The following is a 13,417-nucleotide window of genomic DNA, read 5'->3' as shown; positions in this document are numbered from 1 at the left end:
TTCCATTTTTTCTTCAAGTGGTAAAGCTTGATTTCAAAATTGCAGTATTCAATTTAATTTTTAGTACAAGATAAAACACCAAACTAATTAGTATTTAATGGTCAAATAATCTGAGAGTAGCATGCATGACGTACTTTTATAGTATTATTATAATAACTGCAAATCAAAATGTTTTTGGAATTAATCGGGATGCGCATATCTGTAGAATGACTCAAAAGTCTGTTGCTTTGGAATAGAATAGTTAATTATGACAAACAGTCAAGCTGTTGTCTCGAGTATTATACCCTGGCTGGTGAACGATGATTTCTGACAGCTTTGCACACGGCCACAGCGAGCGAGCAGAAGACAGCAGGTCAACCAACCTTAGGCCCAGGACCTGTCGCGTCTCCATGGTAACCACCGCACATTGTCAAATTTTCACTCACCCGTCTCACCCTCAACGAGGAAGCAGACGATTCTCTCCTTGCGCGAGAAGCACATGGCAACACCGCACTCCTTAGTCGTCCTCGCGAGCTGAGCTGTCAGAAATCGTCGTTAGCCGGCCAGGGTATATATTCAGACATTTTGCAGATCTCTTAAATTGATGTACGTTAAATGAAAACACAAAAAGCTGAAACTAAAATTTAACATTGCGACCTCTTTTGGCTGCAAAGTTTATTACAATGTCTTCAAAAGATAACTTTGAAGTTAACTTATGCTCTATTCATATGATCATGAGGTTGGTGAGTCATTGTTCTCCTGTTAAGTTTCCGTGGCAATTTTTTATGATTTTCAGTTTCCTAAAACCCTTTCCTTGAATTATAGTAAAAATAAACATTTGTCCAGTTTCCGCCTTCCATTCCTGCACCCGGGGCACGCCAATGTCTGTCTCCAAGTTTATTCCTCTATTGCAATCGGAAATTATCAATTCTTCTACTTCCGGTTTAAGTATTGAATTTCGTAATAATAAATGTCGTAATTCACCGTAGCTTCACACTGTAAAATTGAACATAACTTGCTTTTTCCTTGGTTGTTAACTTTAGTTCGTATTTGTTTTACGCCATGTTTTCTTTTTTACAAGACCGTAACCTTTTAGGGTGTTATGTCATCTATCAAACAACCAAGAGTGTTAGCAATGCTCCTTTGTTTTATATACGGTATATCTGTGTTAGGCGGGAAACGAAAAGGCATCTAAGTACGGAATCTGCATCTTGTACACGGAAATGTTAACGTGCTCGAATGGCTCAGTTGCAGACGATAAGATGATCATTTATCAGCTCAAAGTTCTTTTTACCAACCTCTCTGTCTCTCTCTCTCACTCTCTTGTGAAATAGCTGGGTAATTCAGGAAATGACTACATAGCGACGGGAGCAATTTGTTTCATACTTCAACCATCCAAAGCGCCCCGACCCTAGTCGCTCCCTCTATACGTGATGTCTCTGTTTTATCTTCTAGCAACACCAGCGCCATCTATGGAGACACTTTTCTCTGATGCTCTGATCTGCCCGCATACAAAGCACGAGAGGAAAGAAAAAAAAGCAACTTGAAAAGAATAATAATATTAAAAAAAGCAAAAAAAAAAAAAGAACCGTGAAAATCGATGGGGGTTGTGCAGTATCAGTTGGTATGTGTCCTCGCGGCTCCTTTGTGAAGTGTTGCCATCTTATACAATTTAAAAAGTAGTACTTATCTTAACCTTTTGGCTACCGACTTTTTTCCTGAATTTCGGAGAAAAGATTTTGAAACTCCACGGCATAGATAATGCTCATCCTCTAGATTTATTTCAAAATAGAAAATACAGTTTACAAAACTTCAATGAAAAATGAAGCATATAAGGATCATAAAATAATTATTTCTCTCCACGAACTTTGCCCATGAGAGGAAACCTATTTCATTTGAAGCAGGGTACATTTTTTCAAGTCGAGGCATCACTTTTACTACACAATATTGAAACGAGATAGCCACAAGTCCCTTGTCTAGGTTTTACAGTATGACAGACTTTAAAAAAGAGGATATTTTCAGGTTTCACAGAAAGATTTACGTACTAATGAGCAGGGCCGTGCCGTGGGGGGTGGGGGTGCGAGCGGGGCGACGGAGTAAGAGGGCGAAAAATTCAGGAGAAAAAAGGAAAAAAGGTAGAAAAAATTGCTTAGAATATATGTATGGGGGCGCCGTCATATACTCTCGCCCCGGGCGCTGATTTTCCACGGCACGGCCCTGTTCCTGAGAGAAATAAACAAGGTAAACCAAAAGTAGGTGGACAGTAGGTTTGAGAATCTGTGCGAAAAGAAAAATTAAGTGCTTTTGTAATATTGTCCGGAGCAGATTTCCTTCCGTCCGGCTACCTGAGAATTGCCGGGTGGGCCAACATGATTAATAGAAAATACCTGTGTATTTCTACGAAAAATATTTTTTAAAAAAATTGTCTAAATCACTAGCACTAGATAGACACTTTCAACGTCTTCTAGTGTTAGTCTGCGTAAAAGAAAATCGGTAAAGTGTATTGGTTATTGTAACCCTCTTCCGTGTATTTTGAACATGAAACATTTTTCTCGAACAATTTAAAGGTAGAACAAAATGATTATTTTTCTATAATTGATACATTTGTAATAAACCTGTATGTACTTCGACATTTTTTGGACCATCCAAAAACTGAATGTCTAGGAATCTCTCTTCTGTCACAAGACCTTTCATATTCGAATCTCGGGGAATACATTGAAAGTAGTGGTTAGTGACACACACATTAAGCCACAGGATCTGTTCTTACAAGCTAAAAACAGATTAAAAACAACTTAAAATTTCCAAACTATTCTGACCATGCAAATACGCACTACTTTCGTTACGATATTGTCGTTCATAACACAGTAACATCGTATGAAATCAAACTAATAATTCTTTGCATCAGTGGTGGAGACTCTACAATACCCAAGTACTATTAACTTCTTAGCGAAATCCTGAAGTTAAAAACATCAGCAATAAACGAAGTAGGATTCGATGTGCTAGCACGTGTTGATCAATTAACAAACCGTCTGTACAGTAATAGTACTAATAGCAGAAATACATATATTATAAAAGTCTAAACATCAACCGTAGCAAGTATATTAATTTTTCATAAAGTTTCTTTTTGCTTTACGTGTTGCGATTTGTTTTAGCGTATAAATTCTTAAATTTTTTATCTTCAAATAGATAATTCAAAACAAGTAACGAAAACCAGAAAACCATGATAACACCACAGCAGACCCGTCACGGACGGAACGCCAACCTAATATATCTTCGTGCATGAGAAACAAAACAAAAAAAAAAAAAAAAAACCTTTCCACTTGTCATTCTTCTCCTTCCCTTCTTCGTTGAAGGGTTTACGTTAAAAAAGAAAAGAGTCACTCGTCTGTCACAGGCTCTCACCATTTCTTCTTCTTCTTCTTCTTCTTCTTCCGAAAAATAAAACGAGGAGCGTGAACTAAGTTGTTCTCCATCAATATTTACGAGCTATGGAAAGCACGCTCAACATTTGACAGAATGAGAGGGGTAAAAATATGGCCTCGAATAAATCTTATCGTTGGTGACAAGGAAGCAGGTTTTTCTTGTTTCAAACAAGCTCTTTCTTGATTCATCTAATAAAAACAAGTAATTATACTATGCTCTATTAATAGACGTGCTGAAGTACAGTTTAAATCTGACTTTTATTAAATTGTGTAAGGAAAAATCATAGATAAAGCTAACTAATTATATATATATCTATATATAAGCAGAAATACCCATTCTTCGCATGGAGGCTGTATTTGAAAGTCAACGCCTGTATGAGTATCACCACTCATCTCAGCGACCGCGAAAACTATGGATTTGACACTAATATCGGTCATTTTTGATTATTTGCACCTGTCTTAGTACACCCCTCCGCCACAAGTGAACCCCGGCCCGTATATAATGGTAGCTGAATTTGGAAGTCATCGCTAATGGAAGTGTCACCATTGATCTCAGCGACCACGAAAACTATGAATTTGACATTAATATCGGTCATTTTGGATTATTTTTACATGTCTCGGTATCTCCTCCCTCCGGTGACCCAGGGCCTGCAAAAAAATGGGATGAATTTGAAAATTAATGCGATCTGAGTTTTACCATTGAGGGATGGTATACTAGGGCAAACTCAATTACGATACATCGGCGTTTATCTTAAATATCTTCAATCTTATTAACCCCAACATAATGAAAACTTACCGAACTTAACCTAAATGTGCCGAACCTAAACTTATTAAACAAAAGTTGGCGGAACACTTTATAATTCTTTCATACGGAAAGTACGTATAGATGGAACACTTTATAATTCTTTCATACGGAAAATACGTATAGATGGAACACTTTATAATTCTTTCATACGGAAAGTACGTATAGATGGAACACTTTATAATTCTTTCATACGGAAAATACGTATAAAACATACGTTTGCTGCAGGATATTACATACAGTCGTATGCTAAGTCCAACAAGTACAGGATTTACGCATGCGAGCTACGTTTTTACGTACTCCAAATCCGTTCTTTTCTCTCTGTGTGCGAAATGTACCAATAAATTCTTTATAAAGAAAGACAAATTGTTTATGAAAGTCAATTAATTTGACTTTAATTTTAAATGGGAACAAATGGTTTAAAAGAAGGTGAAAAAGGAGAAAAAACTCGAAGAAGATAAACTGAGACACTGTCAAGTAACAACAATAAAATCACAATTGCCTACACTCATTTAGGCAAACAATAGTAACCAAATCTAATGATTACTTTCAGCTGCTTTAATTGAATTTAAGTGTTGACATAATTTAACATTAATATCTGTTATAAACGTTCTTCCTTTACTGTAAGTTTCAAGTAAGTTTAATAATAAACATATAAGAAACGAACTCCATTTGAAAGGGGCCAGGAATCATTTTGTGTCTCTGTACCTACAAGGGTTCCAACCGTCCGGTGTTCTACCGGACAGTTCAGTTTTTGACTTACTTGCCAAGTGTCCGGTACGACCTCAAAACCGGACTTAAATGTCCGGCAAATGTTAGTCATACTAAAGATATACCACATTGACTTGACACCTAGTCTTCTGTTACAAGCGCTGCTATCGGCTGAAGGACTTCCACACTCACGGCTGCAAGGCTTTCTCGCTGAGCAACTGCAGAACCCTTATTGGTTCAACGCGCGGGTGTGTCGAGGGTTTGAGTTTTGTTCGCATTTTTGCCACGGATCAAGACATTTTGGCAGCACTATAGTCTTATTCTCTGTTCTATTCAAATTATTTTTGAGTGACGCACGAAAGAAATCATTCCTCATTGAAGATAGTCAAAGCAGAGCTTATAATTCGCTTTGATATCGACATGTCGTTCACGGAATTTGCTGAAGAGTTGAAAGTAGGAAAATTTACTGAAGTTATCAAAACTGCTCAAGGTCAATAAAAGTTCACCCTCAACTATATCTTCCAATTAAATAATGCATCCAGATCCACTAAAAGTATGTAGGCATTATGAGACATTACTAGTTCCAACGAAACTAGTAAGACTTATTTTTCAAGTATAATTTGTGCATGCCATAATTACATTGCAAATTATATTTGCTTTTCTGTTTTTAATATGAGGTATTATTGATAGTAACTAACTAACTAACTAACTCTATGGCCTATGGAACCCGGAGGTTCAGTGCCGCGTTCACAAAAGCTCTCCACTGACTTCTATCCTTAGCTAATTGCATCCAGTTTCTACTTTGTATTCCTATCTCTGCGAGATCCATCTTAATATTGTCCTCCCATCTGCGCCTAGGTCTTCCTAATGGTCGTTTTCCTATGGGTCTACCAGTCAAGACTTTGAAAGCGTTTCTACTTTCTTCCATTCTAGCTACATGACCTGCCCACCTAAGCCTCCTAGACTTGACGACCCTAACAATGTTGGGTAAAGCGTATAAACTATGTAGTTCCTCGTTATGAAGCTTCCGCCATTCCCCATTCTCGTTCCTCTTGGGTCCGAATATTCTTCTCAGGATCCTGTTCTCAAATACTTTCAGTCTATGTTCTTCCCTCAAAGTAAGCGACCATGTTTCACAACCATACAGAACAACAAAAATTATTGATAGTAGACTACAAAAATTACATGTGTCGACTCAACCAAAACTGGAATAGTTAAGTTTAATAAAATGCTTCAAAAGTAACTAAAGTTATTAAATTCGAACTCCAAATCATTCAATTTTATTTGAAGTAACCACGTTCAGGTTGTTAAAATTTTTAACGAAGGATGTCATAATATTAAGAGTATACGTACTCCAGGAAGGTGTCCGGTATTTCAATTTTCAAAAGTTGGCAAACCTAGTGGCTACTCTGGAGAACTCCAGAGTACTTCTGGAGAACTAATCGAACACGACTTATTAATCTAAGCCACGAAGAACACATTTATTGTATTTACTCTTGTGTGCCTAAAGTTAAATCTGCGCACAATGTACAGCCTAGTACAGTAAAACAGTGAAATTGATATTATTCAAAAGGCTTTTAATGCAAAAACGATTCCTTTTATCAAATTCATAACACATCCTTGTTATGTAGGAACATTTGAGGATCCTAGGAAGCAAGGAACTTGTATATTTTCTTTCGTTCCTCTAGAAATTTCCATAGTGTACTCTAGGACCATCGTGTTGATTGTATAGCATGAATACATCTTTAAGTTCTGAGGAGAGGTGGTAAATGGTTCCAATTTCCTTGTGAGTCTTGTGTAAACGTATGCAGAGATAGAGAGAGAAAATTGCTAGCAAAACTTCCACACTACACCAAAAGTTTGCCTCTTCATAAGTTAAAGTTACAATGAAAATGGCGAGTTGTTAAGGGTAAATGAAACTTAGTCTCTTGTTTAACTAAGAAGGTGGATTTATAATAAACTGCTCTACCGTTAGGTTTTTATTCGCATAAGAGGCTTCCTTCCACGGGTTTCAATAAGAACACAACACACAGAGTCCAAAGACCTAAGACTGTCTATTGACCTTTTCTCATCAGTGTGTACAGAGTTTATAACGTGAACATTTATTTTCTGTAAATTAAATTAAATGAGTTTTGCTTCATAGTGTGAAGCTACTGTGAACTACCATACTACGGAATTCAATAGTGAAACCACCGGTTCCAGGCAAGGTATAAGGTTGGAAATTGAACCTGTTCCTGAGTCGGTGAATCCACGACGTAAAATACTGCGCAAGCAGGTACAAGGTACACTCATGTCCAAAATTATTGTCGCATATCTATAAATATGTTGTTGTAGGAATATAATTTGATAACGAAATCGCCACGTATTTCTTATAATATTAGTATGTGTATAATCGGCAAAGACATGTATGTGGCAAGTTTCATGTCAAAAGAGCAGTAAATAAGAACAATAAAACGAAAATAAAATTTTCTCGTCCATTTAGCAACATTTTATTTTACTCATTACAATTTTCGTATTTATAATTCTTTTCCTATGAAATGTTTCACAAATATGCATTTCCCGATTATACACATAGCATCAGTATTAAATGTATCCTGCAAAATCATCAAATTATATTCTTACAAGAAGACATTTATAGATATGTGACAATAATTTTGGACATGACTATACATCAACAATGGAAATCTTTATTTCCCCAAAATGTTGAAACATTTTGATATGAAACAGCATAATTTAATTTAACTATATAAGTACAAAGTTTACTGATAATTGAGGTAAGTAGGTGTCTCAAGGCCCAGGCAACCAAGGAAACGACTCCTGACAAAGCTCCGGTGCAAGCTGACTTGAAGTCCCACAGAACTCCACAGCAATCTAGGTGGGGAAGAGAAGAACCACGAAGCTCCACATGAAGCTAGGAGGTTTGTGGCTAGGAATTTCTCAAAGCTGCACTGTAAGCTAAGAGAAGGTTTAAGTTCCCAACAGAGCTTCGGTGCAAGCTAAGTAGGAAAGAAAACCTCAGAACTCCACTGCAAGCTAAGAACTTGGGTTAGGGTAAGCATTTTTTAGAACCCTACTGCAAACTAGGAGAGGAGGTTGACCAGCTGAAATGGATACTAGTTGTGGTGATTTTTGGAATTTTATTGCTGCTCCTGTGTAGTGATGACGCTGGTGTTTTCTTTATTACGTAATGAGTTCTGGCCCTGATATTTGTCTTTTTCTTTTCGTAGTAACTTTAGTAAATACGGGTGACGTTGTTTATAAATAAAAATACATGTTGATTGTTTATAAATACGTACGTAGAGCTATGTACGGGGTATTATAACATGAAAAACCTTTCGCCACTCTCTTACTGTTTTGGTCTAGGCACTCAATACTGAAACCGGAAGCTATAGCAGATTTGTAGCACTCTTGGTTTCAATAGAAACATTAGAGCTAAGATGGGGATATATTATTCAGACTCTTGAATCAATTTCAAGAAGCCACTTAGATGCTATATATTATCGTTCTTTCTCTATGATGGTCAATGTTGAACTTGGAAACGGTAGTATGCTATAACCTTCAACTTGAATAGAGATTGAATTCTGTAGAAACTGTACTTATTGTTAGGACACTGAATCCAAATAGAAAACCTGTTTGTCGTTATCTCGTACTGTTAGACTCTTTGCTCTTTGGAAATCCATATTGAAACCGGAAGTACTAGAATATTGCTGGCATTTCCAGTTTCTTTTCAACCACACGCTTTCTGTTGAAAAGTTCTGGGAATTTTTTTGACTTGCATAGAGTCAATTATAGACATGCTAATAATAGACAGTACAGGTCCGAGGTTATCTGGCTGGCGGCAGCAGCTCGTGATGTACGATGACCTTCCAATCTCACCAAACGTACAGCATAACCTTCCTGGACGTTAGCGTGAGCTTTGTTACACACTGTAAAACTTTTTCTCGCTTCGACCACGATATTTTTATGCGCATTGATGTTGTAGGCTATCCATTTTATCATGCGTCATCAACAGCTTCAGAAATGGTCTAGTACGTTTCAGTCGAATATTCACAGGTAGAAATTCGATCAAGTAAATATTTTTGAGTGAGATTATGTAGCACTCAAACTTCGTGCTTATTTTAGTAGGCACATTTCTCCAAATAGTTTAACACCGTTTGGGGACGGATGTTTTGGTCGTTGCCGATGTCATAACTGCTTACAAGTCAGTCTTCCTGACAGGAGTATACGCCTGGGGGTCCAGAGACCGGTCACTTCTCCCAAAACTTCCTATCTCAACATGCATTTGAGCACTTTCTTTATCAAACTATGCCTGTTTAACAGGAAAATGATTGATGTATCATGAACATTTAATTTTACACTTCATCTGTACTCTTTCTCTTACAAAAGCAATCAAGTTCTATCATTTTTTCTGAAAGTGTAGGTGGAAGTATTTTATAATCACTTACTGCATATATAGAATAATACGCTTGCAATACTAGATAGCCGGCAAAGAGACCTCCCGTGTTTAGAGAGGGCTTTGTGTGAGTTGGGGTAGGAATATGGTAGCGGAAGGGATATCGATAGCGGTATACGTGACATTTTCAGTAGTCGCAATGGCGTGGCGCGGTGATCATGGTGAGGTTGTGGTGCAGGAGTATATTTGTAATGGTGTTTCTGTGATTACTACTTAGCGGGCATTTGGCATTCGGTTCGGACTTGTTCGACATGACTCTGTGCAGGATAGAAAAACTAATCAAGTTTCGGTACAAAACTTTAGAGCATCAGATTCTGCACTGAGAAGAAAAAATCGCTTTTCCGACCACGGACCGTAAAAAGTAAAATGTGGCGTGTATGAGAGCGTTCATCTAGCAATCTCCAAAGCGTTCAGCATTTAAACAGGTCGGCCAGGCAATTCTTTTCTCAATGCAGAACCCGTTGCTCCAGAGTTTGATACCGAAACTTGATTATTTATTCTATTCGGAACAGAATCATATCGGTCAAAAACGAACCGAATGTAAAATACCCGCTGAGTAGTAAATCAGAGAACCACCATCATGAACATACTGCTCCATAACAAACGCGTGATGCTCACCGCCGCCACCCTCTCCGAAAAACGGGAGGCCTTTTTGACGCATCTGCACACACAAACGCATTTGTAGTATTGGATGCCCCAAAGCTTGAACCCACCCAACAAAGGTTTCTGAGTGTGCACCTGCGTCTTTACTTTTGCGATAATATAATATTAACAAATTATTTTCATTTTTAATTATTAATTAACGATTGAACGTTTATTAAATTACTGTACATCAGCCCATTTATTCGCTTCTGATGAAATAGTTAGGTTTTTGTTTGCATTCCATATACGTAGAGTAGAATAAATGGAAGTTATGTGAGTAATGACATAGTCATTCTGAGAATGTATGGAAGTAGAAATGGAAGTTATATGAGTAATGATATAGTCATTCTGAGAATCTATGGGAATTGTTTCGGATATCTTGATTGCCTAATAATATGTTTCAGTGCCCTTCATTGACCATTCACATTCTCGACATGCCTTTCTTTGAACATCTTTCACTTACTTTCATGTACAGTCAGCGACAAAAGTTCTTTACAGTTGATGAAATTGGTTTCGTATATAACTTCCGAATAAAAGAACAATTTCAGTACAATTTTCAGTAAATTAAACGGAATGTAATTTTCTGTACATTTCAGCCATACCTTCATTTCCTAAAATAAATTTTAGGAAATGAAAAGAACTTTTGTCGTTGACTGTACAACTACAAATTTAGCCATTTCTTATTTTAAAAAAATACAAACATTGGATAACAGTTGTAGAAACCGTAATTCAAGAAAGACAGATATGAAGAAAATTATAATAGATTGCAAACAAAACTTGGAGAAAAATGGGTCGTATTGTGAAAATCGCAGGTTCAAAACAACAGAAAATCGGCCAGAATCTGAGAAAGACAAGCAGACAAGATGGAAGAGACGTGAAGTTTTAGTCATATATATACTCAGATACATATTTTCAAGCATATGTATAATACAGTATAAAAGGAGCGGAATCAATAACATAGCGAGTAAAAGCCACCCGAGAGAGTGGATTCTGACTCGAAAACGGTTTTATATTCTGCTGCTTTTTTTTCTTTCTTTATGGCTGTCCTGATCGCTCAGGTAGAAATGTAAGAGACGGAAAAAATTTGTTTTTTTCTCTTAGTCCGAAACGAAAAGAAATATGTTGGCTTTCTGCTGTAGCTCTCTTTTCCTACTGCTACTACTAGCACTACTAATACTAGTAGTATTGTTGTTATTACTATCGCTACAACACTAAAAACGAAAGTGAACAGGACAGACAGAATCGCATGCTAGCCACAATGCCTGCGGAGGAACTACCTGTCTGTTTCAATATAACGCACCATTACAAGTGTCCACATGTTTTGTGGTAAGCTTTTATTCTTTTTTCTCTTTTATTTAGTTTTCTGTTTCTTGTGTCTGAAATATTTTATATGTGTTTCCACACTGTTTGACTGTTTAGTGGAAAAACAAAACTAGCGGAAAAAATAAAAGAAATTCTGTTGGAATTTCAAATAGAAAAAAAAAAATATCTTTCAGGCTAGAATAAAACACACATACACAAATACTGTCATTGGCGTAGCATGAATTCAAACTTCGGGGTGGCTTAGCTAAAGCCTGTGACAAACATCTTGGCATTTCAGCTAAACAAATAAAACGCAAGCTCTGACGCGACGTTGCCGAGTGCTAAGGGGTGTGGCTATGTCTCAACATACATACTATAGCACGATCAGGTGATAGGGGATAGATATCGATGTGTACAAAATAAACGTGGCAATAACGCTGGCCTCTCATTTGCTAGCAGCATTTAAAGGGAACTTGGAGCGCCGCCTTCAAATGCCAAGATGTTTGTCATGCCATTTAATTTTTAGTATTTCCTAGTAGATATATCGTAGATATTTGCCTCATTGGTAGGATTAACTGTTCTTTCTCCCATATATCGTATTTATTACGAAGCCGAGGGCGAGTGGCTTAGTGTTGTTTCTGTAAAGATTAAACATTGTCATTCTTAACCTATGGTGTCATTCTTAACCTTTATTGAAACCACATTGATCAAAAATAGGGATGCGCACGAGACAAGATTTGAGGCTGTCTCGTCTCAAAAATCTGCTGTAAAAGTCATGTCTCGACTCGAAAAATGTATTCTTCTCTATTGGAAGAGCTGTGTCTCGACTCGAATTTTGTCAGGAAAATTCTGTCTCGACCCGTCTCGTGCGCATCCCTAATCAAAAATAACTAGAGATTTTTACCTGTTTTACTGTCAAATGGTGAAGAAGCCTTTAGGAGGAAAAAAAAACTATTTTGTGGGATTTTGAATTAAGAGTTGGGAAAAAGTCTCATAAAATGCTTCGTGTGAAGTATTGTACTGTATGGGTAAAAAAAACCATGGACACTACGCAACAATGATGTGAAACGTCTGGAAGCTTTTCAATTGTGGGTGTGGAAAAGAATGAAGAAAATTAGCTAAGTCGAGCGAAAAACGAGTAACAGGGTGTAAAAATGGTGAGGGAGAAAAGAACAACTTTAGATATTATTAAGAAGAGGAAGAGAAATTGGTTGGAGCATTGGCTAAGAAGGAACTGTATCATGTGGGACGTTTTAGAGGATATGATGGGAGGAAAGAGAGGGAGAGGGTGAAGGGGACTACAATTAATGGACGATATCAAAACAGAATATTTGTAAGTACAGGAATGACTCGTTATGCAATTTAAGTAACTAATTATGTTACTTCTAATCTTGAATGGCAATTATTTTATTTATACAAATTTCAGGAGCAACAACCATACCATTCACAGTTCAGAATACAATAATAGCAATGCCAATTATAAAGGAAATTTCGAAAACAATAAGTCTAAGGGACTAAACTTAAAGTTACATTCTCAGTATTCACTTCGTCGGACAGGAAAAATAATTAAAAATGTAGTCAAAACCGAGATTCAAATCCGTGACCTCTTAATTGCGAAGCAAAAATGTTAAATTTATTCATCATTCTACAATACGATTTCCTAGTGCAACTCATTACGCGATATAGAGTTTCTTATGCATCGTTTGTGCAGGAAATTTGGATTGAAGTCCAGGTAGAAGCTTTTATATTTCCAATCCAATATTAAACTGGAATTTACGTCATTGAAATAATCGGAGTTGAGATGAATAACTTCTGTGCAGGTAATTTCTGGTTCGATTTCGCTGGTATTAATTATCTTTTATGCAAACCGTCGTCCGAAGGTATTTCCAAATATTTTCGGACTGACGTTGAGAATAGCGCCACTGGTAATAAGTCGTTTATGCTATATAGAGCCATTTATGGAGGAAATAATGTATCAGATTCAATTTTCTAACAGCGTTTGGAGATAGTCATTTGAATAAGTCACAGTCTCGAGCTCTCATTGTGCATAAAAAGAACACTCGAATCCACACGGTTGTTGTTGCCAAGGCTGCAATGGAATATTAT

The 13,417-nt window shown here is 36.9% G+C and overlaps 1 protein-coding gene across 1 annotated transcript in view; it reads left to right on the top strand.

Moving 5' to 3' along the window:
• LOC145681757 (uncharacterized) overlaps positions 1-13,417 on the top strand; it is a 495,093-nt gene that overhangs the window by 327,632 nt on the left and 154,044 nt on the right. The window lies entirely within an intron of this gene.

Source organism: Thermobia domestica, chromosome 3, assembly GCF_964235325.1.
Source record: "Thermobia domestica chromosome 3, izTheDome1.hap1.1, whole genome shotgun sequence".
Taxonomy (NCBI): Eukaryota; Metazoa; Arthropoda; class Insecta; order Zygentoma; family Lepismatidae; genus Thermobia; species Thermobia domestica.
Note: the sequence above shows the minus strand (reverse complement) of the source record. Positions and strands in the feature narration are given on the sequence as shown.